This window comes from Hippopotamus amphibius, chromosome 2 (genome assembly GCF_030028045.1).
Source record: "Hippopotamus amphibius kiboko isolate mHipAmp2 chromosome 2, mHipAmp2.hap2, whole genome shotgun sequence".
In the NCBI taxonomy this organism is placed as follows: Eukaryota; Metazoa; Chordata; class Mammalia; order Artiodactyla; family Hippopotamidae; genus Hippopotamus; species Hippopotamus amphibius.
The window spans coordinates 112,363,148-112,390,755 of NC_080187.1; positions in this window are offsets into that span (position 1 = coordinate 112,363,148).

Here is a 27,608-nt window from a genome sequence, read left to right on the forward strand (position 1 = left end):
AACTTTGGGGTGCATTTTTAGGCAGCAATAGACAAGCAGAACATTAAAGAAGGCAACCAACAGGAGAAAGAGACAGTGAAGGGGAACAGGACCCAGACCTGGTCGGAGGAGGGAAGGGGTCTCTAAAAAGGCAACATGCAAGCTTGGATGCGGGTGACAGAAAGCTAGGCAGGCAGAGGGCAGGGGAAGAGTGTGGGAACTGGTGGCAGGAGCCCGGCCCCTGGTCCGCCCTATGGTGAGAGTGGACAGAACAGAGGAGCTGGGGTGGGGGCTTACTGGGAGGGGACCTAAATGCAATGTGTGAAGCAGGAAGTGGCGTGGCCCTGACTCTGTCCAGAGCATCACCTACTCCAGCTGGGTTGTCCAGTGCAGAAAGGATTGGCATGGAGGTGGGGAAGGAAGATGGACACGTGGTGGGCGGCAGGGGCGGGGCGGGCGGGGGAGGTGTCCAGACCCCACCCACCGCTGGCAAGTATTCCTGAAATCGGCTGCTCCAGAGCCCGCATCTCCCAGGGACAGCCTCTGGGTGGGGGCACTGCTCACCAGACCCCCACAGCCTGGGGGTGGAGACCTGCGGGCTGGGTGACTTCACCCCTAGGTGACCTTCACCAGTCCCTGACACATGCTTCCTGGGAGGAAAGACAGAAGTTGTGCTCCTACAGTGACGCCCCAGAATATATTCCAGCTTCTTAAAGAGAAATGGAATCACTCACTGGTGAAGCGCTTGCACAGAGAATGAAAAGTTTAAACATTTCAGGAACCTTCAGCTGGAGCCCTCGCTGCAGACCTGCTCAACTGCTCCTGGCTCCAGAGCTTCGTAACTTGAGTTGGTTTCTCACATTTTCACTCAGGAGGAACTTATCTCCTTAAATAAAATGCTTGGAGGCCTCTTTCTAGAATAGTGACTTTCAGACGTCTCTCTGACCCGAGAGAGATGCGTGTGACCTGACAGCCCATGCGCACAGACAAATGAGCCCCACCGAGGGACAGACGACTCCCACAGCAGACTCCCCCTGCTCTGCTCTTCACACATGAACAAACAAAACCATAAACACTGGTCACAACCCATTTGTGTCTCTCAAGTTAAGTTTTAGAAGCCCTGGTCCAGGAGCCCCCGAGGATATAGACAGAGAAAGGAACCCTCCTGCCTTCAGGATGACAGCCTGGACCTCATCCCAGAGGCAGACCCCTGAGCTTCTCATCACCATCTGGGGGAACGAGGGTCCTCTCTGTTTGGTCCTGGGCAGAGTAAGAAGATGGAGAGGTTCCTCTTCCAGTGCCGTCCAGTGGAAGAGGGGATTTCCCACAGCCAGCGCCACCTCACAAGCTTGACTCCACTTGGACCTTGGGCCACCTTCGTCCCCCAAAACAAGCAATGTCACTCCCAATTCTGCCTCTCATGATTCAACCCTTCCCTGGGGAACTTAAACATGTGGAAATGAGCATCTCACCCAACACACTCCACTTAGAAGGTACAGGGGAACGCCAAAGACGTGTTTCCAAAGTGGAAATGAGGGCTAAATTTTTCCACAAAAACTAACTGCGTCCTCGATTTATAGGCAGTGCTTTCCCACAAAAAATCTTCCCTGGGGACAATTCAGCAAACGCATGTCAGCTGAATGTTCTCCAGATCTGCTTCTGCAGCATTTAAAGTTCTGTTGCTCCCAAAATTTCTTTAAAAAAATAATCAACAAGCAACAGTCATCCTTACCACCAAAACATATACAAGAATGATTTTTTTAGTTTCAAAAAAAAAATGTTGTATTTCTCTGAAAAGTCTACTTCATTTGACAAAGCGGGAGAATCATTTTAGCCTCAGAATACACACATGCATGTTAAATTTCTCAAATATTTCTTTCCCAGTTGTTTGGCTTACATATTTGCTTTTAAAAAAATTGACCTACTTTCACAAGTATTAGCATAAAAGGGTTTCAATTCACTAACGGCTGTAGACTTTCATTTCACCAAGTTTACTGTAGACGTTAAAGAAAAATGTGCCCAGAGAATGAAGACATTTGAGATTACCGGAAATCTATTAAAGAGCACACACACGGAGCCCAGGTTCTCTGCCCCAGCAGGGACAAAAGTAAGAGTCGTGGAACGCATCTGCTGTTTCCCACAGTAGGTTCTCTGAAGAGCTGGCTCCTAAGTAGGGGAGATGCAGGCCACGCAGGTGGAGAACTCAGGGAGGTCAGGAGACAGGGAGGTGCGTATAGACCAAGAGATGTAGCTGCAGCCCTGAGATGCTCACCTCGACCACAGCGGAACTGCTCTCCTCTTCGAACACAGCAACTCCCACGCAGAGAAGAGATAAACTTTATGTAAACTCTAAAGTCCATGTGCAAACAGGGGGACCAGCCTGCCCCTCTCAAGAACAGAGTTGCCACATTCAACCACCGTACGTGGTATGAGTTAGGAATCGTCATAACTGGCGCTAGAAGCAAGTTCTCACCAATGTTTTTGATGCAGAAAGACTTGGCAGAAAAACCCCCGCCTGTAGCCCACTGCTGACGGAAGCCTGAGGCAGGGTTCCCAGAGGGAGCCCTTTCCCAGTCTCTGGAAGCCTGACAAGATCCACACTGCCTGCCTCCATCCTTCCCATGCAGTTCCCACGAAGTCAACAACAGCCTCACAGCCTCTTCTCGCCCTTTCCGATCCTGTTCTCAACCCTAAAGGGCAGAGCCGTGGAAGGCTGCTGGCCTGTGTTTGCTGGGTCAGTGAGTACTTGTCCTGCCCAAGGCACCAGCAGAGGAGGGAGGCTGGTGGGAGCCACAAGGCCATCCCTCCTGAGCCCAGAAACAGCGTGCTCCTGCCGCCAGGGTCCACTAGCGAGAAGACAGTCTCCAGGAAATAAATCAAAACTGTGAAATGAACAGGGAAGGTGAAACATCATCTAAATGTACAGTAGGAGAATGGTTGGGTTAACTATGGTACATCAACTTAATGACATAATAATTGCAAGATGCCACAATTCAAAATAAGCAGGAAGACTACTCACTTGGCAAGCATGTAGAATATTGCAAGTAAAAAATAATACAAAATGATATTATTCTGTGATTATAAATTTTAGTTTTCTTTATATTTCAACAAGTGATTAATACACAGTGATTCAAAATGCAAAAGACTTACAAGGGTATGTGAAATATGCAGAGAGCTTCCCCTGTTGCCTTGGCGACTGTTTGTGCCCTTACACCATGAGCATCCTGCCTGATGTGTGTGGTACACACCAATCCACCATAAGGATGAACCATGGAGTTGGTACCAAGTCACCAAAAGGGGGACATTTGTTTCCAGTGTTTTGCTTTACATACCTTGATATCATTTTGCACAAGTCTCTCTGTAGTAACTAGAGGTAGAATTGCATTTGTTATTTTGATAGAGAACACCAATTTCACTTCTCAGATGTTATACCAATTTCAACTCCCACCAGCAATATATGAGAACATCCTATTTTATTTTATCTCCCTAGTTTAATGTTTTAATGTTACCATTTCATTGAACTTTGTATTGAGGCGTAATACACATGCTGAAGGCTGCACGAAGTGAATGCACAGAGTTGAACATGGTTGTTTCTTTCCAGGTACTACCACCACCCCACCCAGCCCAAGTTGCCCCAGCCCTGGGTCATAGGGTAGGCATATGCTCAGCTTTCGTGGATACTGCCAAAGAGCTTTCCCACCTGGCAGTACCAATGCACGCTCCCACCAGCCATGTATGGAGTTCAGTGGCTCTCCATCCGTGCCAACACTTTACATTTATCCATTTTGTGGCTGTGTGTGGTCGTGTCACCTTGTGGTTTTCAGTGCATTGCCCTAATGACTAACGAAGCTAAGCACTTTTCATGTGCTTATCGACATTCAGGTTTCCTATTTGGGAAAGTGCACATTTTTCTATTGAGTTTTTTGTCTTTTCTTATTGAATTGTAGGAGCTCTTTACATATTTTGGATACAAGTCTTTTTTCTTTTTTACAATAAACGGCATATATTTAAAGTGTACAATTTGATTTTTTTTCTTTTTTTAACATGTTTTTATTTTTATTTTTTTGACATACCATAAACTGCATATATTTAAAGTGTACAATTTGATTTTTTTTCTTATTAGTAATGTATATATGGCAATCCCAATCTCCCAATTCATCCCACACATAACCTGTATACAAATCTTTTGTCAGATCTACATGTTGCAAATACCTTCTCCCATTCTATAGATTGTCTTTTCACCCTCCTCATGTTATCTTTGGAGGAATGGAAATGCTTCACTGAGTCCTGCGTATCAGCTTTTCCCCTCTGTGTACCTTTTGTGTCCTGTTTAAGAAATGTTTGCCTACTAAAAGGTCATGAAGATGTTCTCCTATTTTTGTTTGCAGATTTATTGTTTCTGCCTTCACATTTAGAACTGCAACTCATCTGCAATTCATTGTGAGTATAAAGCCAGTAAAGTCAAGATAAATTCATATACGTGTATATATATATATATTTGAATATGTACCACTGATAGGGTAAAAAATGTTTCCCTTTATACTATGGTGTCCATTTTGTATAAATCAAGCCACCATCAGTACCTGTTCATAGATTCTATTCTGTTTCATGGTCTGCCTGTCTCTGTGTAGACACCGCAGTGTTTCAACCCTCCAGCTTTCTCACAGGTCTTTCTGCCTGGTGGGTTGAGTGTTGATGTTTTGTTCTTCTCCTTCAAGATCACTTTGGCCTTTTGTTGAGCCTTTTGAATTTCCTACGTTTCAGAATCAGTTTGTCAACTTCTGCACACACAAAAAAGAAAAACTGCTTTTTAAAAATTTCAGTATCTCTCTAATCAGTTGGTCTCTTATTTGGAGTGAGGTGGGCTTTCACTTCATGTGCTTAAATGCTATTTGTATTCCTTATCTGAGAACTATTTATTAATCTTTTTTACTCCTTTTCCTTTGGAGCTATTGGTCTTTTTGCTATTGATTTACAGAAGTTCTTTATGAATGAGGAAAATTACTCCCTTGTCTACAATTTGAGTTGCAAACATTTTCCTAGTATGTCAATTGTCTTTTGATTTGCCTTACGCTGTGTGTTGCTCTCATAATTTTATTTTTAATGTGTTAATCCTTTTATTTATGGTTCTAGGTTTTGTGTCTTTCTCAGAAAGGCCTTCCACCCTCCAAGATTATTATTACAGCTATTTTAAAATGTGCATTCACACCGAGAAGAGAATAGCTCATACTAGAAAGATGGAATTATGTGAATCATTTTTCTGTCATGATTTTCCTTTCCTACTGTTCTGTGATCTCACATATGGTGATATGACTTTAAAATTAATGTCATGGGACTTCCTCAGTGGCGCAGTGGTAAAGAATCCGCCTGCCAATTCAGAATACACGGGTTCGAGCTCTGCTCTGGGAAGATTCCACATGCCACGGAGCAACTAAGCCCGTGCGCCACAACTATTGAGCCTGTGCTCTAGAGCCCATGAGCTACAACTACTGAGCCCATGTGCCGCAACTATTGAAGCCCACGCGCATAGGGCCCATGCTCCACAACAAGAGAAGCCACTGCAATGAGGAGCCTGCATACCACAATGAAGAGTAGCCCCCGCTCACAGCAACTAGAGAAAGCCCATGTGCAGTAATGAAGACCCAATGCAGCCAATAAATAAATTAAATAAATAAATACATAAATTTATTTAAAAAAATTAATGTCATGGTCAGAACATGGTGTCAGTGCTTCTGAAATGTTCTAGAACCGCATCATTGGCTACCACGTGGACCTTCCATGACTTGAATGAAGAGAAGCCCCAAGATCCTTCACCTGCGCAAGCCACCCACGTATTCAAGGAAACAGTAATGGAAAATCGTCATGTTCTCTCTTAAATTTGACAAAGTAAGGCCCTAAGTTTACACCCGCTGACTCTTCACATCTCTCCTCCCTCCTAGCAGGTGCCATCAGCAGTTTGTGTTGTAACTTTATAGACTTTTTGCAGTGGTCCCCAAATCATATAACTGGCAGGCCTACAAAACCTGGACTCACCCACTTTGTCTATTCAGGAAGAACCAAGTAGCATCTTGTACAGGTACCAAACTTTCACAATAATCCACATACGAGTCACAGTTTGTGGTTGTCCACTAGGGCAGCCCAGAACCACAACCACTCCTCAGCAGGCAACAAAAATCAGGGAAAGGAAGTTTGTGGCAAAACAGGGCCAATTCTAGCCGGTATTTATCCACGACTTGGGCAATGAGCTGAGTGGCTATCCCAGGCGGTAAACCCATGCAGTCTCACTGAAAGCCCTCACTAGTTTCCAGTGCTCACCAGCTGGGGAGTGGGGGGGACAAGCTGGGCCTCCAAGATGGTTAATCCAGGTGGGTGGCATCACCCCCTGCACATAGAATAATCAGGCCTGGAGCCTGCACAAGGAGCGACCCCACGCTCGCCCACACCTGGCATTTGGGCAACAACCACCACTGTGCCAACCTCAGGGCAGAGCCCCCCTCCAGCTCAGCCAGCCCTGCACAGTCCCACAGTCCCGTGGGACTGTCCCAACATCAAAGTACGGCCTGAGAGCAGGGACATTCTCAGGGTTTTTCCAAGAAAGGCGAGTCGGCCCCGCCTGGGGAAATTACAGAGCCATCCCTGGGAGGCACTGACTACAAATAGCTTTGCATTTTCTGCCCCTGATTGCTTACCACACACCTTTTACCACTTCCTGCTCCCTCCAGCCTCACACTAAGAGCTTCTTTCATGTCAGTGGAAATAAAGAAAGAAAGTTAGAAACGGGGCAGAGAGGCAGCCCAGCACTCTCAGAGGGTACCTTCCATTTCCATCCTTCATACCTGAAAAGCTCTAGAGAATCTTTCAGCTCCAGTTCAGAGCATGAAAAGTCAACCACCAGAATATTCATGGCCCTTAGCCCAAGTCCTAAAGCTATGGGCCGATAGCAATATACTAGGCGTCTCCAAAGGGGGTTCCTGAAGAAACTCTGGAATTCTAAGCCTTCTGATTCCCTTTAGAATGACGTGAAGCCATCACATCATCGCAGGCTCCCTGAAGTTAGCAAATGTGAAGAGTCCGCACAAAATGCAGATGATGAACATTGTCGCTTAGTTTGTCCCCCATCACTGGCAAGACGGCTTTCTAAAGGTCCCATTTCTGATAAGGAGCAGCTCTCTGTTTTCTAACCAGAGACATATTCAATGAATTCAATTTTTGTTTTTAAGTTTCCAAGTCCATTTAACGTGTAAATGCTACAGAGTAATTGTGCCCCATTGTAAATTGTGCTGTAGGAGCCAACATGGAATTCTTTCTCTTTTTAAAAATTTTTTTTTAATTCATTAATTTATTTTTTGGCTGCGTTGGGTCTTCATTGCGGTGCACGGGCTTCTCATTGCCGTGGCTTCTCTTGTTGTGGAGCACGGGCTCTAGGCGAGCCTTCAGTAGTTGTGGCACATGGGCTTCGTTGTTCCTCGGCACATGGGATCTTCCCGAACCAGGGCTCGAACCCGTATCCCCTACATTGGCAGGCGGATTCTTAACCACTGTGCCACCAGGGAAGCCCTGGGATTATTTCTAAAGTTGAGAATATTTGTCAATGACGAGCATCCAGGTGAATGTGTGTGGAGAAGGAGCCAGAGATGGACACTTACAACCTCTACAGCAACTCCCCTGGCATTCCGAGTGCCACTCCTGAGACTCTGGAGAGTGACATGGGCATACCAGGGACCTTCCAGATAAGAAAGAAAGTGGTGAAAAGAAATGTGCCTGAACAAACATGAAAGAAAAGTGGAACATCCCTGCATCCAGCTCTGAGTGAAGGAAGAAGACAGGTGTCCACAGGGAAGGGATTGCAGGGCTCAGCCACAGAGCCTGTGATTCACCTGGAAAGGATGCACAGACACAGTGAATCGTGAAGAAGGGTTGGAAAGGGTGGTGCTAGAAGCAGTTAGGTAACAAGGCAATTCGTACACCAAAGCATCTCATATGGGGACACGTGAATCTTGTGGATGAGATAAGACTGATTCCAGTCATTTCAAGTGGACAGAGTGGAGTCAATTACATCTTAAAGCACAAGAAGGGAGGGGCTGTATCAAATGCAACAAAGGGAAACTCCTATCACAACCCAGTTCCCAGTGGCCAAGCAGACACCATCCTACGGGGTTGGGATTGTGGCTGGATAAAAGACAGTGGAAATGGGAGGAAAGTGTGGGTTTGAGAACATGACTACTGACGTCCATCGGGAGTGTGTGGCCAGAGAAGGGACACCCTTAGAAGGGGTGGTATGGAAGGACTCTATGACATGTTTAGAACTGGTGGGCAGTGGGGGTGGTAGGGGGAAGGCCTGAGAAACACAAGCTCATAAGACACTCAGCTACAGATGTTCCAAGAACCCAGAGCCTATCCTCAGGAGACAACTGGAAGTTTCTTTGTAGACTCACATGTAAGCAATAATCACCTGGTTTACCAGACGAAAACTCCCTGGTGATAACTGCTTTCATGGGGACATCCCCGACCTTGTCCATTCAATCGTTCATTAATTAAGAATGCATCAACTGTTTTGCAAGGCACCACTACACGTACAGCACAGCCCAGAATATTAAAGAGTCTCCCATTAGGAGATAAAAATCATGCAAACGGAAGTCAGAAGACAGTAAGGAAATTTCCCTATTCCAATTTGCATCCACAATTCAAAAGCTGGCTTTTGTCTTTATCAGGAGTGTCCGTCTAGACCAGAGCCCCACTGCTCAGTGTGGTCTGTAGAGGAGCAGCACTGGGAGCTTGTGAGACATGCAAACCCTCGGGCCCCACCCTGACCTGCTGAGGCAGCATCCTCATTCCTGAAAGATCCCCATTAGTCATGAAGACACTTGTCCCAGGGAGACACTCAGGCTCCCGTCTCCTGGAAGAGAACAGGAAGCTAGCTGGGCGGGGGGTGGTTTCAGTCCCAGGTGCCTCCTTTCCCATGTCCCTGACAGCAAGGCATGAGAGAGACCTGCTCCCAAGGGCGGTCTGGCTCCTCCCACCACTGGACCCTCCCGCTGACCTCCGAGTGGGACCGCAGCTGCCCACCTGGGCTGTTGCTGGTCGTCCAGGCACTCACAGGATGACAAGGGAGGTTCTCCTTTCAGAACCTGCTCTGAAGCTTTTCGCCAACAACAGGCTCCAATAGTCCACCCTTGAGTCAAAGTAACGAGTGAACTCTCCCCACACATCTCCTGACAGCCCTCTCCTGAGCCCCAAGACCCCTACCCACCCAGGCTCCAAAGGGCAGCCACACTCCGGCTCACCATCCCGCTCCTGGATGCCCTTCTGCATTTGCTGTGGGGGCAGAGACGTGACTAGCAATGCAAACTGATGACCCGTCTCTAGGCAACGGGCGTCCGGCAGTCACAGGCAGCTCTAGCTGAGTGGGTTACCTGCAGGTGTGCTGTGCTCCTGGGAGTCTCCTGGGCAAAGAGGAGAGAGAAGGAGACCACCAGCCAGGTCCTGGGGGGGCCCAGATCCAAGTGATGGGTACTGCATGGCGTGCAGCAAGTATAATTCACTTCCTGTGGTTGGGGTGTTGTACACAGCTCCCAGGGCTCTGTTGAATTTGACAAAGGCAACTTAAAGTAACACATATCACCTCAAGATAACTTTCTCCAAACTTGGGGCTTTTGACCATGGCTCCCCATCCCCCAAGAGACCAAGGATTCAGATTAACCTCTCTGATTTTCCCTCACTTTCCTCAATCGTACTGTCCGGTATCATTTAAATCAGTAATTATTTGTGACCAGGGCTTTAAAATGTACTCAGTTATTCTAAAGTGCCAACTATAAAATTTTCAAGTCTTAGGAGTCAAATTAAACTTTATTTCACCTTTGTTGCAAGACTGTGAGCCACCCGTGTGCATTTGAAGGTGGAGGGATGAGAACACTTCAGTTGCTCATGCCCTGTGTTCTGGAAACTAAGCAAACAAGCAAACCCTGCAGGTGCCTCCTTGTCTGTGTGGGTTTTGTTCCCAAATGCTGAGATCCAAGATGAGCTGTGCCACAGGTAAGTAGGGATTATATAAGCCTGATCTGAGTGGGCCCTTGGGCACCAGGGTCTTCTCTCATAATCCCACTGCAGTCACCAATCCTGGTGTAGGTGAATTTAGGGATGCCTACAAGCTGCACCCCATCCACATGAAATGAGCCAGCCAGACCATCACCTACATCAGTGGTTCCCAAAGTGTGTTCCCTGGGCAACAGCATCATTTGGAGACATGTAGAAATGCAACCTTCTGGCCCCCTACCCAGACCTGCTGAATCAGAATCTCTTGTACTAAGGCCCAGATATCTGAGTTTTTAAAAACCTCCAAAAGGTTGCAACCCTTGCAACCCTTGCTAAACCCATTTCATCCACCATATTTCATGATTCAGGTACAGAAAATAAAACGAGACTTAGAGTCAGGGATCTCCAGAGAAACAAAGCCAACAGCACATGTATAGAGAGAGAAAGATATAAGGAATTAGCTCACATGATGGTGCAGGCTGGCAAGTTCAAACTCTGCAGGATGAGCCAGCAGGCTGGAGGCCCAGGAAGAGCCAATAGTGCAGAAGAAGTCCAAGGGCCATCTGCTAGAGGATCCTCTCTTGCTTGGGGGAGACTGGTCTTTTTATTCTTTGACTGATTGGACGAGGCCCACCCACATTGGGGAGGACAATCTGCTTTATTCAGTCCACCAACTTAAATGTTTGTCTCATTCAAAACCCTCTCACAGAAACACAGGATAATGTCTGCTCAAGTACCTGGGCACCTCATCACCCAAGGCCTGGGGCATCTGCAGATTCTTAGGTTGACCAGGTTGATCACATCCCTCCTTGGGAAGAAGGCCAGGGGCCGACATTCCATTACTCTGCTAGACAGCCATCTGTGTATATATCACCCCTCACTGTCCAAAACCACAATAAAGCAGTTCTGGGCACCCCCCACCCCCCCACATCGCCAGTTTCCTCTGGTGTGAGCTCACACATGGGACAGCAAAGAAAGTCTGAGCAGTTCTTCACTCAAGCTCATCACTTGGTAACCCCCACCACACAAGGTGCCTCCAGCCAGCAGCTCCATCCCCTGCAGTGGCCCAAGCACGGGCTGCCAGGAGCCCTGAGCACTCCAGATCTGCAGACCATCTCACGAAGGCATCCCTCCTGGCCGGCACCAGAGTCCCCTGCTCAAGTCCTTTCCCCCACCCACCCTGCACACAGACTTTCCTCCCGGGAAAAACAGCACACCCAGCCCTGTCACAGGAGACAGAAAAGGATGAAAGGGAATTCTCACTCCTAGTGACAACTCACCTTCTCCCCTGCAAAGAACCAAAAATGAAAAGGCAATCAGTGCATCTACAGCTATTTCTAATGCATAATTTTCGACTCCAATCTCAGATCAGATCTGCGCCCAGATGTCCCTCACCCTCCGGCTTGTGCAGCTGTCAACTCCCAACCAATGGATCCTCAAACTGGCTGCCTGGAAGCAAGGGGCAGGTGGCAATCAGAACAGCAAGCCTGCTTCTCAGAGTCAGGCGCCCACTCCTTTCTCTCTCCATGTCGTCCCCATCTCGTCTAAGTTCTCCATCCCCCTCCAAAGTTTTGTGCTTGGTCTTTCACTCCCTTAATTCTCTGAATCATGGAGAAATTTGCCCAGCTTCATCCTCCACCCAAATTTCATCCCATTTTATCCTCTTCTTCTCACACATACTCTCATTTATTCAGTTTTCTGCTTGTCCTTCCTTTTTAAAAATGCGACCAGCCTTCTCTTTCTTATTCACTCCCCTAGCTGTTCAACATAGTTTCTCTCTCCATTAAATCAAGCCATCTGCCACTATTTTTTTGACCATTTTGACTATACATTTCTGGTTAAGAAATTGAGCAAAGAACACCTCCAACTCCATCTGATGATGGCCCTGCAGACCTCCTTGACTCCTTTACTAGTGCTGTTTTCATGTACAGAACTCAGTCAGACCCCAACTCTGACATCTCAGTCTCCCTTGTTTTAATGATCAATATGACTGCATTGATTTAACATCTGCTGGGATGAGAATTAATCATCTTTAGGTCAGTATTCTGTGACAGGTATTATAGCTCTATCTTTCCACCTGGAGTCTAAGAGAGGAGTAACTCTCAGTCTAGTTTTAGACACAAATGCCATTTTATTCTTCAACTCAAAATCGCCAATGATGCCCATTTGACCCCAGGATAAAGTTCCAAACTCCCAGGGCTCTGGTGGTCTCCTGGCCACTTCATCCTAAGTGTGGCCCACTACTCCCCAGCTTGAATGTTGACTAAGTATTAAATACTAACCTATTGTTATTCGTTTGTATTTTTAGTCAACTCTTTTACAGGAGCACTTTGTCGCCTCAATGAGCTTGAAGATCCTAGCATCCAGAACTGTATTCTCATTTATAGCATATGCTGCACAGTGTGGACCACGCAGGGATATCTTAATGTGCCCTGTTGAATGATTTAGATTTATAAATATTTGATGAGCCTGGGCTGACTTCACAGGATGACCCAAGAGGATTCATGAAATGACTATAGATTAGACATTGGCAGTATTCTCCCATAACATTTGATTTAATTGATAGAACCACAAAACCAAAGAGAAACTAATGGTCCAGAAGAACCCATCAAGAGAGCAGATGCTCCCGTCTCTGGACAGGAAGGAAGCCATCTCAGTAAAGCTGCTGCCCAGGCAACAGAGAGGTCGAAACCAGAGAAGTATTTAGAGCAACCACGGTTTACGATCAATCCCCCCTCCTTTACTTGTACTTTCTCAAATTCTGCTCTGCCCAGTGACAAGAAGCTTCTGGAGTGCTTTGAATTCTCTACAAAAGGCTTAAAAATGGACTTGGTCTTCTTAAACTCCTAGGATCTGAATTTTATCCTTTTTTGTTTTCTGCTTTCTTCACTGTACATAAAAATATCTAATCTTTTAGGGGAGCAGAGGAGTGTTTCTTAGCCTTCCCACAAACACTGCCTGTGTGCTGGATTATTTGAGATATGTTTTCTGTAGCTGCTTTTGATGGCTAAATGTCATAGAGGTCTTAAGTCCCGTAGGCTTTCATAATGAAAAAATCTCCGAAGTTTTGAAGCACTGAAAGAGATTTAGTGCTATAGTAATTTGAAGAAGCTTTCAAAAATCTTGATATGATGGATGGATGGATAGACGGAAGGATGGGAGGAAGGATCCATAGTTGGGCGTGGGTGGATGGATGGATGGATGGATGGAAGGAGGGATGGGTAGATAGATGAGTAGGTAGATGGATGGGTGGGTGGGTGGGTAGATGGATGGATGGATGAATAGGTGGATGGATGGATGGATGAATACATGAGTGGGTGGATAGATGGATGGGTGAATTGATGGATGAGTGGATAAGTAGATGGATGGATGAAAGGATGGATGGATGGATGGATGGATGGATGGATGGATGGATGGATGGGTGGATGGGTAGATGAGGAAGGGAGAAAAGAGACAAGGAGGAATGGGGGAAGAGAAAAGAGGAGAGGAGAGGAGAGGAGAGGAGAGGAAGTCAGATAAGCTGGTCATGTTCACAGTTAATCTTGGTCTATCTTGGTTCATCAGCCCATCCCAACCAGTACAGTCTCCATACTGTCAGCAGTATTTCCCTCCTGCTATCAGCACAATTGAGTCAACTCTGACTCAGTTCTTAGAGTTGCTATTTTGAGAACTCATTAGTGGTTTGAATTCACAAATCCTGTGGTTTTACACCTAGCTACAGAGGTCAATATTTATAGCATGCTAACAATGCTACACACTCATGGAATTTCTCTCAGCCAAATCTCAAATCCCAGATAAATATATGACTAACATTGAATACATCCTGCAGGCTTGAATAATACAAATGAAGACAAAGGGTAGACCAGTACATCTCCAAAGGAAAAAAAAATTAAGTAGAATCTTACTTGAAAGCAATTTTGCAACATTGAGCTTTAAAAATGTTTATATATGTTATACAGAATCTAAAAAAAAAAAATGGTACTGATGAACCCAGTGACAGGGCAAGAATAAGGATGCAGATGCAGAGAATGGACTGGAGGACATGGGGTTGGGAGGCAGGGGGGCGAAGGGGAAGCTGGAACAAAGTGAGAGAGTAGCATAGACATATATACACTACCAACTGTAAAACAGATAGCTAGTGGGAAGTTGCTGTATAAACAAAGGGAGATCAACTCGATGATGGGTGATGCCTTAGAGGGCCGGGACAAGGAGGGTGGGAGGGAGTCGCGGGAGGGAGGGGATATGGGGATATATGTATAAATACAGCTGATTCACTTTGGTGTACCTCAAAAGCTGGTACAAGAGTGTAAATCAATTATATTCCAATAAAGAGCTTAAAAGAAAAAACAAAAACAAAAACAAAAAACCATACAATAATGAATAATTAGAGGTAAAAAAAATATGTTTATATATATTGACTTTCTAACCCCCTTTCTAAGAATAAATCCTAAGGAAATCATCAGGAACACTAAGATTTATATTTAAAAAAAGGTTCACCTCAGAATTGTCATAGTAATGTATATTGAGAACAATCCCAATATCCAATGATAGGAGAATTATTATATAAATTACGGTACAGAAAATAATGGCGTAGAATATAGTTATTAATAGTCTATTTACAAAGGAATCTGATGTCATCAGTAGGTGCTTATAATATAATCTAGCATTTAAAAGAGAAAACATCAAAAAATATATACACAGTAATTAAGAGAAATTACCACAATGAAATATGAAAAATGCCAACAGTGAGAATCGTAACTGGTTAGCTCTTAGTTAGAATTGTGAATATTTTTTACTACTTTTCCTTTTTCTATATTTTCCAGTTTTCTACAAAGACAGATTATTTTTTAATTTTTATTTTTATGAAGTTCACACTACATCACTTACTAAAAGAAGAGCTTGTGATGAAAAGGCAACAGTCTTACCTCCGCACCCTTCCCCTCACCCAGGGGAGACGTATGGAAGAGTTCTGGTTTTCAGTCATCTGTGATTGCTATGGCTTATGCATCTGTGTTCACAAGTCATCAGCTTTGGATAATGCCAGTTGGGTTTCCAGTTGAAAAGTGAGGATTGACTCTTACACTACCTCTAGCTATTCCACCGCCACTATTGCTAACTTATACTACCCTCTTGTCCCAATGTCTGGTATTTATACTTAGTATTTTAGTCATTTTATTTGTTGCTGTTGGAACCCTAAGAATATTCCTAAATACCTATTTCTGTTTCCATCAGCTTCCGAAAGCAACTCCTAGCATCTTGCTTTATAAGGTGAGAAGAACACCTCTCCCACCTTCTTCTCCATCCTCCTTTTTCAACTGCTTTTTACTTGGACATTGTCAAAGTTATTAACGTTACCATTTTACTTTAGTGAAAAACAAGTAATCACTTCTGTATTATTATTTCTAACAATTAAAAACCAGCGAGTGTTGTTTGTATTATTGTAACTATAAAACACTGTTCAGTTCTGCGCCAAGTGGTGTGACCTTCGCGTAGACGTCCTTCTCTGCAGAACCCATTTCACACGCTGCAGGCTGGGGATGATATTCCCAGCATCGAGGTCAAGTTCTGTTTTCTTATAGGTCTTTATGGCTTCATCTCATGCTACTTTTTCTTTTGTCTCATATTTGTCCCGCAAGTATGAGGGCCTCTGGGAGCCTCCTATTTTACTCCGATTTTAATAACCTGTTTTTCTCCTTGTGATAATTGCCTTGATTATTGTCTCAAAATTGTTCCAGGCTCGGAATCGCAACGTCTCATCTCTTGGGCCCTTTTCTTCCTAGACATCTCTTTCCAAGCCTTGTCATTCAGGGATCCTTCAACAAATCTTTGCTTGGGAGATGCAGGCAGCCGGGGCTGTGCCCTGGGCGGAAAGGCCGCTCGTCTCAGAGGAGCCCCGCAGAAGGGAGGCAGCCGGGGTCTACACTGGGTATTCTCATTCTACAAATGGGGAGGAATGCTCATTCCTGAGGACATCTCGGGCTCCAGGTGCACTCACCTTCTTTGCATCCAATGCTTTTTGCATCGCTTCCCAGGAAGCGCGGAGGGCTGAGACCAAGGTCATGTGAGCTCGTACTTGACCCTCTCTCTACCTGGCACTCCTCGCAGAGTCAGCAGGACCCAGGAGCATCCAGCAGCCCTGCTCCTGTCAGACCTTGCACCCCTGCCTCCCCTGGTCACCACGTGCGGCCATCTGGAAGGGGATGGCCTTGGGCAAGGTGGCAATGGCAGCAGAGATGAGACTGTGGTGGTGACAGCTGAAGGCCATCTGTTGACCCACTCCCTGCAGCTGGGGCAGCAAGTCCTTCCCTGAAGGGAGCCTGGGAGCATACCCCAGAGTCACCGCAACTTCCAGTCCCTAACACATCATCACAGTCACAGTAAGGGTGTCCAGGCTGTCTGCCTCCGTGACTTTATTTACCAAGTAAGAATGTGGCCCTGGGATATAGCGTCACCTAGAGAGCAACTTTGTCATGGGCCTGGAAGAGAGATATGAGGAAAGGCCCCTGTGATGGAATCGTTTTGGGAGGTGTCCTGGGTCCCAGGTCTAAACCGCAGTCCCAGCGGCCCCAGCTCTAACTGGCTGGGCACTCACTCCACAGAGGCGACAGCACCTGGAGCCCCCAGAGGTGGCTCAAGGGCTCCTCAAAGGGAATCCTTTGTTCAGAAGGCACACAGGCCTCAGAGGTGGCACAAATCAGAATTCAAACTTGAATCATCCAGGCAGAGTAAGGGCGAGACCGCGGACGATTCCTTGTGTGCTTCACCTGAGATAAATTCCCACGCTAGCCAGGTCCCTTCATGGGGGAGAGGGAGGCGGCAGGGAGAGCTTGCCAGCCCCCTGAGGGGTGAGCTCCTGCCCGGAAAGTCACCTTCACTGGGGGTGGCAGGAGGGGATGTCGCGTGTCTGTCTGGGTGTTCTGTTAAGAGGCTGAGCAGAGCCAGCGTGGTGTGAATTAATGGAACTGTGTGGAGTTAGAAGGAGAAGGAAGCAGCATTTTATCACCCTGTCAAAAAATAATAATGCTCTTGAGGCTCCTGTGGGTCTTGATGGACAGAGAAGCATACATCCTCCTTTTCTGCACAGGTCAACAGCTCCATCCAGCATACCATTCCAGGAGTCGTGGGGGCTCCCCCACCCTGCCCCAGAGTTTGCCTGAGTTTCATTCAGGGCCAAGCCTTGGAGACCCCCATCAGAGCCAACAGTAGCCATGTCCCGGCACACGTGGCCCCCAGGCCCTTGTGCCAGGTCCAGTGCCCTGCCCGGCTGGACAACCCCTCTACGGACCTGGAGGCCTGAGGTGGAACACCCAAGTCCCATGCCCAGCAGGCCCCCAGGCATCAACCGATGGACGGGGCACAGGCCGCCTGACTAGGGACACACAGACGACCCTCCCTGATGTCCAGCGTCGAGGAGAGACCCCCGTGGGCCCCCAATGCTTGTCTGTGGGTATAAGCACGTGTGGAGGAGCAAGGAAACCACAGAGGCAGAAGTCTGTTTAATTCCGTCATGAAATCCCCTGGTCAGGCCAGATAAAAAAAGATTTATTTTCGATGCAGGAAATACTGCGTAAAAGCATGAGTGCGTCTGCCTTCTGTGTGGAATGAACGCAATATCACCCTGACCGGGACCACAGAGCCGTTCCTTGGTGCCGGAGAAGGGATGCCTGGCCCAGCCCCTGTGGAAGGACAGCGGTCCTGAGCCACACCTCAGGCCTGGAGGAGCCCAGCCTGGGTCTTGGTTCATGTACACAGATCAGCGAGCCAGTTGCCCATTCAAGACGGGCCCATACTCTAAGAGGTCAGCTCAAGAAACTCTTCTACAGGAGAAGGAGACACTGCCTGGCAGCCCTCAGTACCTCCTCTCTCCCCTGTTTCTCAGTCTGAGCCAAAGCTGTGGCAGAACTTTTAGAACAGAATGTCAGCATTTCTCTTTGTCTGGAGGGCTGTAAAGCACCAGGATCTGGCCTTCATCATGCAGCATAGAAGACTCACCCCTGGCATTCTCCGTTCACCATCCTGTCCCTGCCAAAAGCACAGCGAGGGGCAGGCCCCCCTACGTGGATTCTGTCCCCTAGGCCTCCTGGGCCCCGTCCAGCTGCCAACCGATAGACTATACCCAGAAGAGGACACAGGATCTCACCCAAAGCTTTATTATGCAATGACAGTAAAAAATGACTACCTGAAAAAGACGTTTCTTCTTAAAAAACAAGCATTGTGGGAAACATTGAATGTGATGTTACTGCCTATGCCTTATGTTCAAATATTGAATTTTCCTGGACCTAAGTGCCAGGAAAGCAACTCATCTCTTCTGAAGCACCGCCCTGCCATGTTTTCCTTAAATGCAGAACTGGCCCTTTTAACAACGTCTGCACTGCTGAGAAACTGGAGTTAAATGTTAACTCGCTTCCAGTATCTGCTTTACCTCAGGTTCCTGATGTATTCATTTCACGTACCCACTTTTCTACTAAAGTTGCCCAACATCCTTGATTTTGTTTTAACTTCTTGTGTGAGCTGCCAAGTCACCTGCAATCCCTTTGAAAGCAGGGGAGAAATGAAAAGTCAGTAAGCAAGGAGGCACTTGTAAATAAGCACACCCAGAGCATGGCACGCATGCCCCGTCATCCGAGGAGGCCTCGTGGAGAGCTGATATCAGGAGATGCAGAAGCACTCGTCTACGTGTCCACCGGCCATCCAGGGAAGCATTTGGTTTCTGGGTTTGGAGCAGAGGCGATAATAGCAGGGAACACCGGTGGTTTTTACAGGGTGTTCTAAATATCACCCTGTAAACACCCCCCCAAACCTAGCGTCTTAAAACAGCCACAGTCATTTTCTGGTTTCTCAGAGTTTGGGAGGGCTCAGCTGAGCAGCACTGGCGTGGGCCCTCGGCACTCGTAGCAGGTGGAGCCCAGAGCCGCTGGGGGCTGGCCGGGCCCTCATCCTGTGGTCTCAGGCTCCCACCTGTGCTCACTCCCGTGGGCGGGGTTGTGCTTCCTGACACCATGGCGGCACCAGGTGGTGGGACTTCCGGCGCGTTGGCTCAGGCCTCCAGGGAGCACCGGTCCTCACACTGCGCACCCCTCGATGGGAGGGCTGCCGCAGAACAAACAGATGGGCACGTTTAAAACTGCCACACCCACACCCTGGCATGCAGAGCTCTCCTGGCCCCAACCGGAGCTGGAGGTAGACAGGCACACAGGCCATCTCATCTCCCTCTGTCCAGGGAGTCTCCGCCGCCCAGAGAAGCTGCCTCTACAGACAGGCAGGGCTGGAGAAGAGAAAAGTGCCACACAGACGCCTCTCAGAGCCCTGCCAGCCCCTGGCCCTCGGGCCAAGCATATGCCAGGCTGCTGGCTGGAATCTCTGTGCCAGAGAGAAAGGGACTGCCCGTGGCACTGCTGCCCCCTCCTTCACCAGGAGCATGTTTAGCTTTTGCTTTCCCGGGGATAATGGAAAACTAGAGTCTAATTAGCCTCTGGCTCTGAGGCTGAAAGGACAGCACAATATGTGCTTTCTCATTGGAAAAAAAAAAGCATGGGAGCCAATTTTCTACTCTCAGGCCCATTCCTTTTGCTGCACGCGCTGGAAATAGTACTCTTAGAGGCTATGCTGGTTGGTGAGGACCTTGACATTGTGTGCTGGGTGAAGGTGAATGAAGGGATTTGGTGAGCACGTGGGCCACAGAGAGGACACCATATAAAAGAAATGAGCACACACCTCCTTGGGGACGTGGCTGGGCAGGTCCATGCCTTCTTCGAGGGTTGCCAAGGCTTCTGCTCTGGGCTCTGTCTGTGCCGAACATCCCTGGGACCTCTCTCTCGGCCTCCCAGGCCCTGTGCCCCAGACAGCCCACGCCCAGTCACACTCGCAAGCAGCCCGTCTCATCTCGTGCCCGAGCCAGCCCGCCTGCCCACACTGGCCACTCCCAGCATGTCCCAACGCTGAGGCCCAGAGCAAAGATCTCAGCTCCTGCAGCTCAGAATCCCACAGCCAATGGAAAATTCAGGAGCAGTGCAAGGACGGAGGAGACCTTTCTGCACCTCCCAGACATAACTGCCACTTCTGTGGGACACTAGGTGCTGATACACCCACCTTGTCAATTCTCTAAGACCTCCTGGGATGGTCAGAGGGAGGAGAACACAGGAGATTTGAGACACGAGCCTCGAGCCACACGTGAGCAGGCTGCGTTGGGTCCCAGGGCGGGTGGTGTGTGCTACAGCGGGCTGCCTCCGTGACTCTGGCTCTCTTAGGGGTTCTCAGCACAGGGCCCACACACAGGGCATCCACGCACACGTGAACCACACGCAGCTCCCGCTGTATCTCTGTGTGCTGCTGAGGGCCATTTCTTTTTTTTTTTTAAGAACTTTTATTGAGATACAATTGACATACAATAAACTGCATATATTTAGTGTACAATTTGATATTTTTTTCTTATTAGTAATGTCTATATGGCAATTCCAATCTCCCAATTCATTTCCCCCCAATCCTCCCCAGTTTCCCCACTTGGTGTCCATATGTTTGTTCTTTACATCTATGTCTCTACTTCTGCCTTGCAAACTGGTTGATCCGGACCATTTTTCTAGATTCCACATATACGCATTGCTATACAATATTTGTTTTTCTCTTTCTGACTTATGTCACTCTGTATGACAGTCTATAGGCCCATCCATGCTGCTACGAATGTCCCAATTTTGTTCCTTTTTACGCCTGAGTAATATTCCATTGTATTATATGTGGCACATCTTCTTTATCCATTCATCTGTTGATGGACATTTAGGTTGCTTCCATGACCTGGCTATCATAAATAGTGCTGCAATGAACATCGGACTGCATGTGTCTTTTTGAATGATGGTTTTCTCTGGGTATATGCCCAGGAGTGGGATTGCTGGGTCATATGGTAGTTCTATTTTTAGTTTTTCAAGGAACCTCCATACTGTTCTCCATAGTAGCTGTATCAATTTACATTCCTACTAATAGAGCAAGAAGATTCCCTTTTCTCCATACCCTCTCCAGCATTTACTGTTTGTAGGTTTTCTGATGGTGCCCGTTGAGGACTATTTCTGAGCAGTGTTTCTTTCTTTTGGCTCTTTCTCTTATACTGCACGAGCACGGCACTGCTCAGCCTCTGGGAGCCACGTGTGCTTCCAGGCACCAAGCCCGTGGGATTGTGGCCCCTGCAGAGCAACGGGCTATTCCTGTCCCCAGCCCACAGATGAGGAGACTGAGCAGAGGAGAAGTGACTCCAGGTCTTCGAGTCAGCTGACACCTGCCCGGCCGACGGCAGGACCACTGCTAAATTCTGTCTTTCGTGCATCGTGGCTGTTACTTTTATATTGAGCACACACACTCCCTCCAGGGCTATCAGCACCGCAGAGTGGAGCTTTCAGGTGGCACGAATGTCACAGGACAAAGCATGTTTGGGTACAGACAGACCAGGATGTATGCAGAGTCCACCTAAGGAAGCTTTATTGTGTTTACGGTCTTGCTGCATCTGAATGGAGGGCCGTGTCCCCCCACATATTCTTTGGGACATCTGGGTTGGAGGCAGGTGCTCTGTCCTGGGCCCCCACACTGGAGCTCCCTGTGGACCCCTGGGGGTGGGCAGGCAGGGGTCAGCTGGCCTCACCTGCCTCCCAGGACGCCAGAAGCCAGTGCCTCACAAATGAGCCCTCCCTCCAGCCAACATTGTCACCAGCAGCTGGTGCCGTTGGGCCGGAGTCCCCTGGTATCCTGTGACCCACAAAAGCCCCTGATGCCCTGCATCCCTCCCTCAGCCTCTGAGAAGGATGCCAGTGCTGAGGTACCAAGAACACTACTGCACAGAAGTGGCCAAGTGGCCTGCCGGCCCCACCTAAACCTGCTCATCCCTCAAGCCACTCCATTCCCAGAGGCAGTGTGAAGGGCAGGGAAGGTGCTTTCTTTCCCTTTCCTTAAAGTTGCCAGGGACAGTCAGCCCCTCCCAGTGGTGTAAGCAGGGCCTCAGCAGGAAAGGACTGCATGGCAAATGGACACACAAAATGCAAAAACGCAATGTATTCTGTACCATTACAAGCTGAAGGTTTGAAGTCTCTCAGAGGAATTGAAAATGACCTTATCAAAGTAGCAAACATCCTCTTTCCTTGTTGATAACTTTTCTTTATTTCCTTTTCAGTTTGGTAACCAACAGTCCCATTAAGTGCCCTATACTTAGAGCTCAACTCCAGTTGCCTCCGTAGACCATTTTCACATGTATTTCGTATACATGTAAGATGAAGTTTTGTGTGAAATGCAGCTGGCAACACACCCAGAAAGCTCCCCTTCATCATCTGGACTGAATGTCTGTGTCCCCCCAAAATCCACATGTTGAAGCCCTAACTGCCAGTGGGATGATGTTTGGATGTGGGCCTTTGGGAAGTAACTAGAGTTATATGTGCTCATGAGGGTGGGGCCCCCATGTTGGGATTAGTGTCCTTCTAGGAAGAGAAAGAGACCAGAGCCTGCTCTCTCTACCACATGAGGACACAGTGAGAAGCCAGCCTTCTGCAAGCCGGGAAGAGGGCTCTCTCCAGAACCCAACGATGCCTGCACCCTCATCTTGGATGTCCAGCCTCCAGAACTATGAGCAATGAATGTTTGTTGTTTAAGCCACAGTCTATGGTGAGATAAGACAGGACACAAGGCCTGATCAAGGGACCTTGTTCTACCATTCAGGGTGCTCCCCTAGCAATGCCTCCTTTGCCTTCCCGTGTGGACAGAGCATATTTCCATGGTTCCACAGCAGGGGGACAGGCTGTGCAGATGCCTTCAGAGGCATTCATTTCTAAAGAGTTCACTTTGAGACAGTGCCCTCGCAGCTCCTCCAGATACTCTGGGACATCCCCTCCACTCTCCAAGGAGCTGGGCGGGTGCACACCTCAAGACCACTGACTCGGGCAGAATAACTGGTGGACCAGCTGAATTCTCCTGCTGTGGAAACATTCCTGCTGCATCTGACATTGTGTAAAAACACATACAGCAAATGACAGTTTTTCTACCGCCCTACACATTCTGAACAGAAAGCAAAAGTAATGCACGCATGCCCCAGAAACCCTAAAAGGAAGGAGTGATTAAAATTCGATTGCTAAAGTCAATTGAGAGGAAAGATCTGAGAAGCCTTCTTGCAGGGTTCATGCTCTGCACACATGTTAACAACAGGCCTTGCTCAGTGAGGTTTATGGGGAAACCTCTGGGTTCTGTATCACCGAGACCCATGCATGGCAGAGATGTCCTGTCCCCCTACCACTGGCGACTGAGAACATGTGCTTAAACACTGTGTCCCTTGCAGTGCAAACTTCCTAGTTGCCACATGTGCCTTGGCCCTAAGCAAGGGTTGGGATAGGGGATTTCAAGCACACCAGGTTTTCAGCATCGACCTTTGAGTGATGAAAGCTCAAGCCAGCGTGGCCCCACATCTGACCCTGCCCTCCGGACCACTCTAGGCACAGTGAGTACAGGTGTCACATCCCTGCTGTCTTTAAGAGCATAGCCAGGTCTCTGAGTCCAACCTTCCAGGCAGCCCTTTGCAACCCAGAGCACACATTCAAAACCCCTAAAATAATTTTTGAAAGCACAAGGTTGCCAGCTTCCCCCTCACCCGCCCCCAAGGATTCTGATGCAGGTGTTCTGGGATGGGGCCTGGGCATTTCTTAATAACCTCTTCAGGTGATACACATGTATAGGCAGAAGGCAGAACCAAAACAGCATAAGTAGTTAAACATCACTTAAACTTAGTAGGGGGGCAGTTAATCGAATTTGATTACGTGACAATCACTCAAAGGGGGAAGAGAAAATGCAACATCAGAGACAGGACCTCAGAGGTAGCCGTCACCTGGGTTGCACAGGGGCATCTCTGGGACTGGTTTCCTCCCTCTGGCTCCCCGCCGAGCCCCACCCACTGCCACATCTACATTAGGCAGCCTGAGTCCTCCGTCCTAGGCCCCCGGGAGACCTTCCCACCCAGTGACCTGCCAGCCTCCCACAGCCACAGCCACTCATGCCAAGAGGCCCCAGGATTGAGGACTTCCAGTGCACCTGCAGGGGTGCGAGAGGGACCCCTCAATCTCTGTGTCCCTATTCGCCATCTTTCCATCTTAACATCTATATCTAGACAGAATCTCAGACAGAGGAAATTGGCAATGGTACAAAGAGCTATCATAGCGTCTTCAACCAGGTTTCCCAGATGTGAGAGCTACACTTTATCCTCCTTTCCCCCTTCCTCCTCTCTCCCTCCCTTCTTCTCCCTCTTCACCCTCTCTCCTCCTCTCCTGTCTCTCCATCTCTCTGTCTCTGTCATTCTCTCTCACTCTCCCTCTCCATAACACACATACACACACACACACCTCCCACACACACAATTTTTTTCTGAATCATATAAGAGTCGGTTGCAAGAGTGATGCCCTTTGCCCCTGTATAGGGTATATTTCCTTACGAGGCAGGGGCAGCCACAGTACAATCACAAAATCTGGAAACTAACCTGACGCGACATTAAGTATCTAATCTGCAGACCTCACTCAGATTTTGCCAGTTGTTTCAACAATGCCGTTTATAGCAAAGAACAAGGCAGAGCATGGGTTGCACTCAGCTGGCCGTCTCTCTGGTGCGTCCTCAGAATTTCTCTGCCTTGGGATGACTTGAGGAGTATAGCTAGGCTTTCTGTAAACTTTCCTCAGTGCGGTTTGTCTGATGTTTCCTCACAGTGAGCTGTACTAAGCTATGTCTTTGGGGCAGAAATATTCCAGAAGCAAGGCTGAAGTGCAAACCCAAGGAACACCCCAGGCTCACATCCCATCCCCCCAGAGGTCACATGGGGTCATTCCTGCTGCAGGTTTCTTCTAGTGGTGCCTGTGGTGGCCAAGCCTTTCCCTAGGCTTCGGGGGGCGGGGGTACGCTGTGTGCTCTCTTGTGGTTAAACCCTTTTCATTGAGCAGGGAGGACCATGCACCCCTCCAACGGGCTGTCTCGTCCGTCCATCACCAGTCAGCAAGAGGAAACAGCCAGTGGGGAGTGGGACATCCCGCCTGGGGGTGACAGTTACACTGCCCACCGTCCGCGGGCCTGCCTCCCCAGCAGTCATCTGTGGCTTCTTGGCTGTGAAGTGTATTTCGTTTAGCCTGGCGCAGAAATTAACATCCACACAGCCCGCAGCAAAGGCCTCCCGTGGGCTCTGGCTGGAACTGCATCAGTCCAAGTCGGGGCGGCTGGGTGCGTGCTGGACATTTAAGAGGCCAGGGCTTCTGCACCCGCCGGGCTGGGCGCACGATTGTTATGTAAACACAGAGCCCGGCACGGGGTGGCTGGCCCATCTGCTCCGAGGCACACTTCATGCTGCCGCGTGCACTAATCATTTTCCATCCTCTTAGGTGAAAACTTGGACAATGTAAGGGCTCTCAATCTCCCTTTCATTTGCAAACGAGTCATTTCAGCTAAGCGTGGCCCCCTATTCTTCTCCCGCATTTGTGTTTGTGAAAAGACCCGTCTCAAATTTCTGGAGCAGGAGCAGCTGCTGCGAGGCCTCTTTTCACTCAGCCGGCAGCCCCCCAGCCCTCTGCCCCCTCCCCCCTCAGCCCTTTTGTCTCTGGCAGAGCCAGCCCCCCGCTCTGACCCCTGGCCAACTCGGAGCCTCCTCCTTTGTCAGCCTCCCCAGACAAGTTTCACCCTAAATCAAGCATTGTTTGGGCTCCTGAGGCCAGCACGTGCCCATATCCCCTAATCTTTTAATTTCACCCCAGGAAAAAGCAGCTGTTAGTGATACCCAGCTGTCGCGGGGCCTGCCGCCAGCCCGGGAACAATGACAGAGGAGGAGGGAGGCGGCAGCCTGCAGTAATATGTACATCTCCCTCGCTTTCTTCTTAGGGGTGGTGTTTTTTCTTTTCGCAACAGTTGGCAGCACGTGCTGTGAAATGCTAGGAAAGCCCCCCTCCCAGCCCCGTTTTTGTCTAAACCCGTTCACTGCTGCACCCTTTGGTTTGCACTTGGGCTGATTGGAGGACCAAACCTTCCATTTCAGAGATCCCCGGTGTGTGCAACGATCCCTTTGCTGCAAAAATGATCTGATAAGCTACAGGGCAAGACCCAGATGGGGAGACAGAGGCTGCAGCCTCACAGCCCATGCCCCACGCTGGCATCCTCAGGGGCGGCAGCTCAGTTGCATTAATGCTTTTCAGGAGCCACGGCAATAAGTGTGATGTGGGGAAGGGTTCCCGCATGCCCGTGTGACCAGAAGAGAAGACGGTCCCCTGGAAATATACCACTGAGGCTGACCTAAGCTAGCCCAGCGCTCTGAAAGGGGGCTCCACAAAGGCACTTCTGGGGCACCTCATCTCTGCACACTTGATTTTGTGGAGGCCTTTCTCTGGACACAGCTGCACCCCAGCAGCCCGAGCACTGAGGAAGGGGGGTTCAGGAGACTGGCCACGGCCCTGAACTACCAAGTCACCTCCCTGGTGCCCCGCTTGTGAAAGTGGGCATCGGGGGGAATTTCCACAGCAGCGCTGCCCCATCAAACTTCCTGCAATGACCAAAATGTTCTCTTTCAGCACTGTCCAAGACAGCCATTGAGCACTGAGAAGCTAAATTTTAAATTTATTTCAAATAACTTCAGTGTGAGTGGCCACTGGGGCAGCAGAGCCCTGAACTGTGGGTTCTCCAACACCGCATCGTGTGAGCAACAGCGCGTACAGATGCCTGGTCCTGTTTCCTGGGTGTTCAATTTCATTCTCAAGGGTGCAGCCTAAGTCTGGGGACCTTTAAAGCTCCCCAGGGGGATCGGAGGCAGAACAAAGTGGGAGCCCCTGGCTTTAGGCCATCTTGCAGCCTAAATCTGGCCTCTGCAGAGATGGACGGTGCAGTCGGAAGGCACCTGCCTTAAATTTAGCCATAAACAGAGCTCTCTAAAATGCAGAGGATTGTAGAAAGAATTACCCAGTTTGTAGGCTCCTGACAGTCGACAGCAGCTCCCCATCTCCTTTGGCCACCGACTTCTGTCCCTGCTCTACCTGCCATGGCCAAGGTTTCAGGGCTGTCCTGGCTCCAACGTTCCAAACAAACCCGTCAGTACAGAGCAAACAAATGCCCAGAGGTGACTCGTGCAGCCGCAGGCTGGTGTGGGCCCCTTCCGCCCGCTGGATCTCACCTGGTGGGGAATTGAAAGAGGCAGGCAGAAACCCGACCCTGGCCAGAGCATATGGTGAGCTGCACACCTGCCTGACGCGGCACCTGCTGGGCCTCCCAGGGCTGTGGGGAGGCGGGCTCAGGTGCCCCGGGCCACAGGCAGGCGTCTGCCTCATTTGCATACGCAACGTGGCCACGTGCCTGGACGCCGGGCACCTCTGACACGGCATGTCACCACTTTCAAGTCTGGAGAAAACCGTGCACTCAAGCCACAAAGCCGGCAGCCGTCTGGGACCCGGGATCTCACTCTCACGGGCAGGCATGCGCATGAGCTCCCACTTCATCACGAGAACCTCTGCCCATAAACTGTATGTCAGAACTTGGCCACTGCAAGGGCAGTGGCCGGCGAGTCACCTCCCCTGACCTTGGTCCTGCAGCACCCCACCCCCACCCCCACCCCCCGGCAGTGGAGG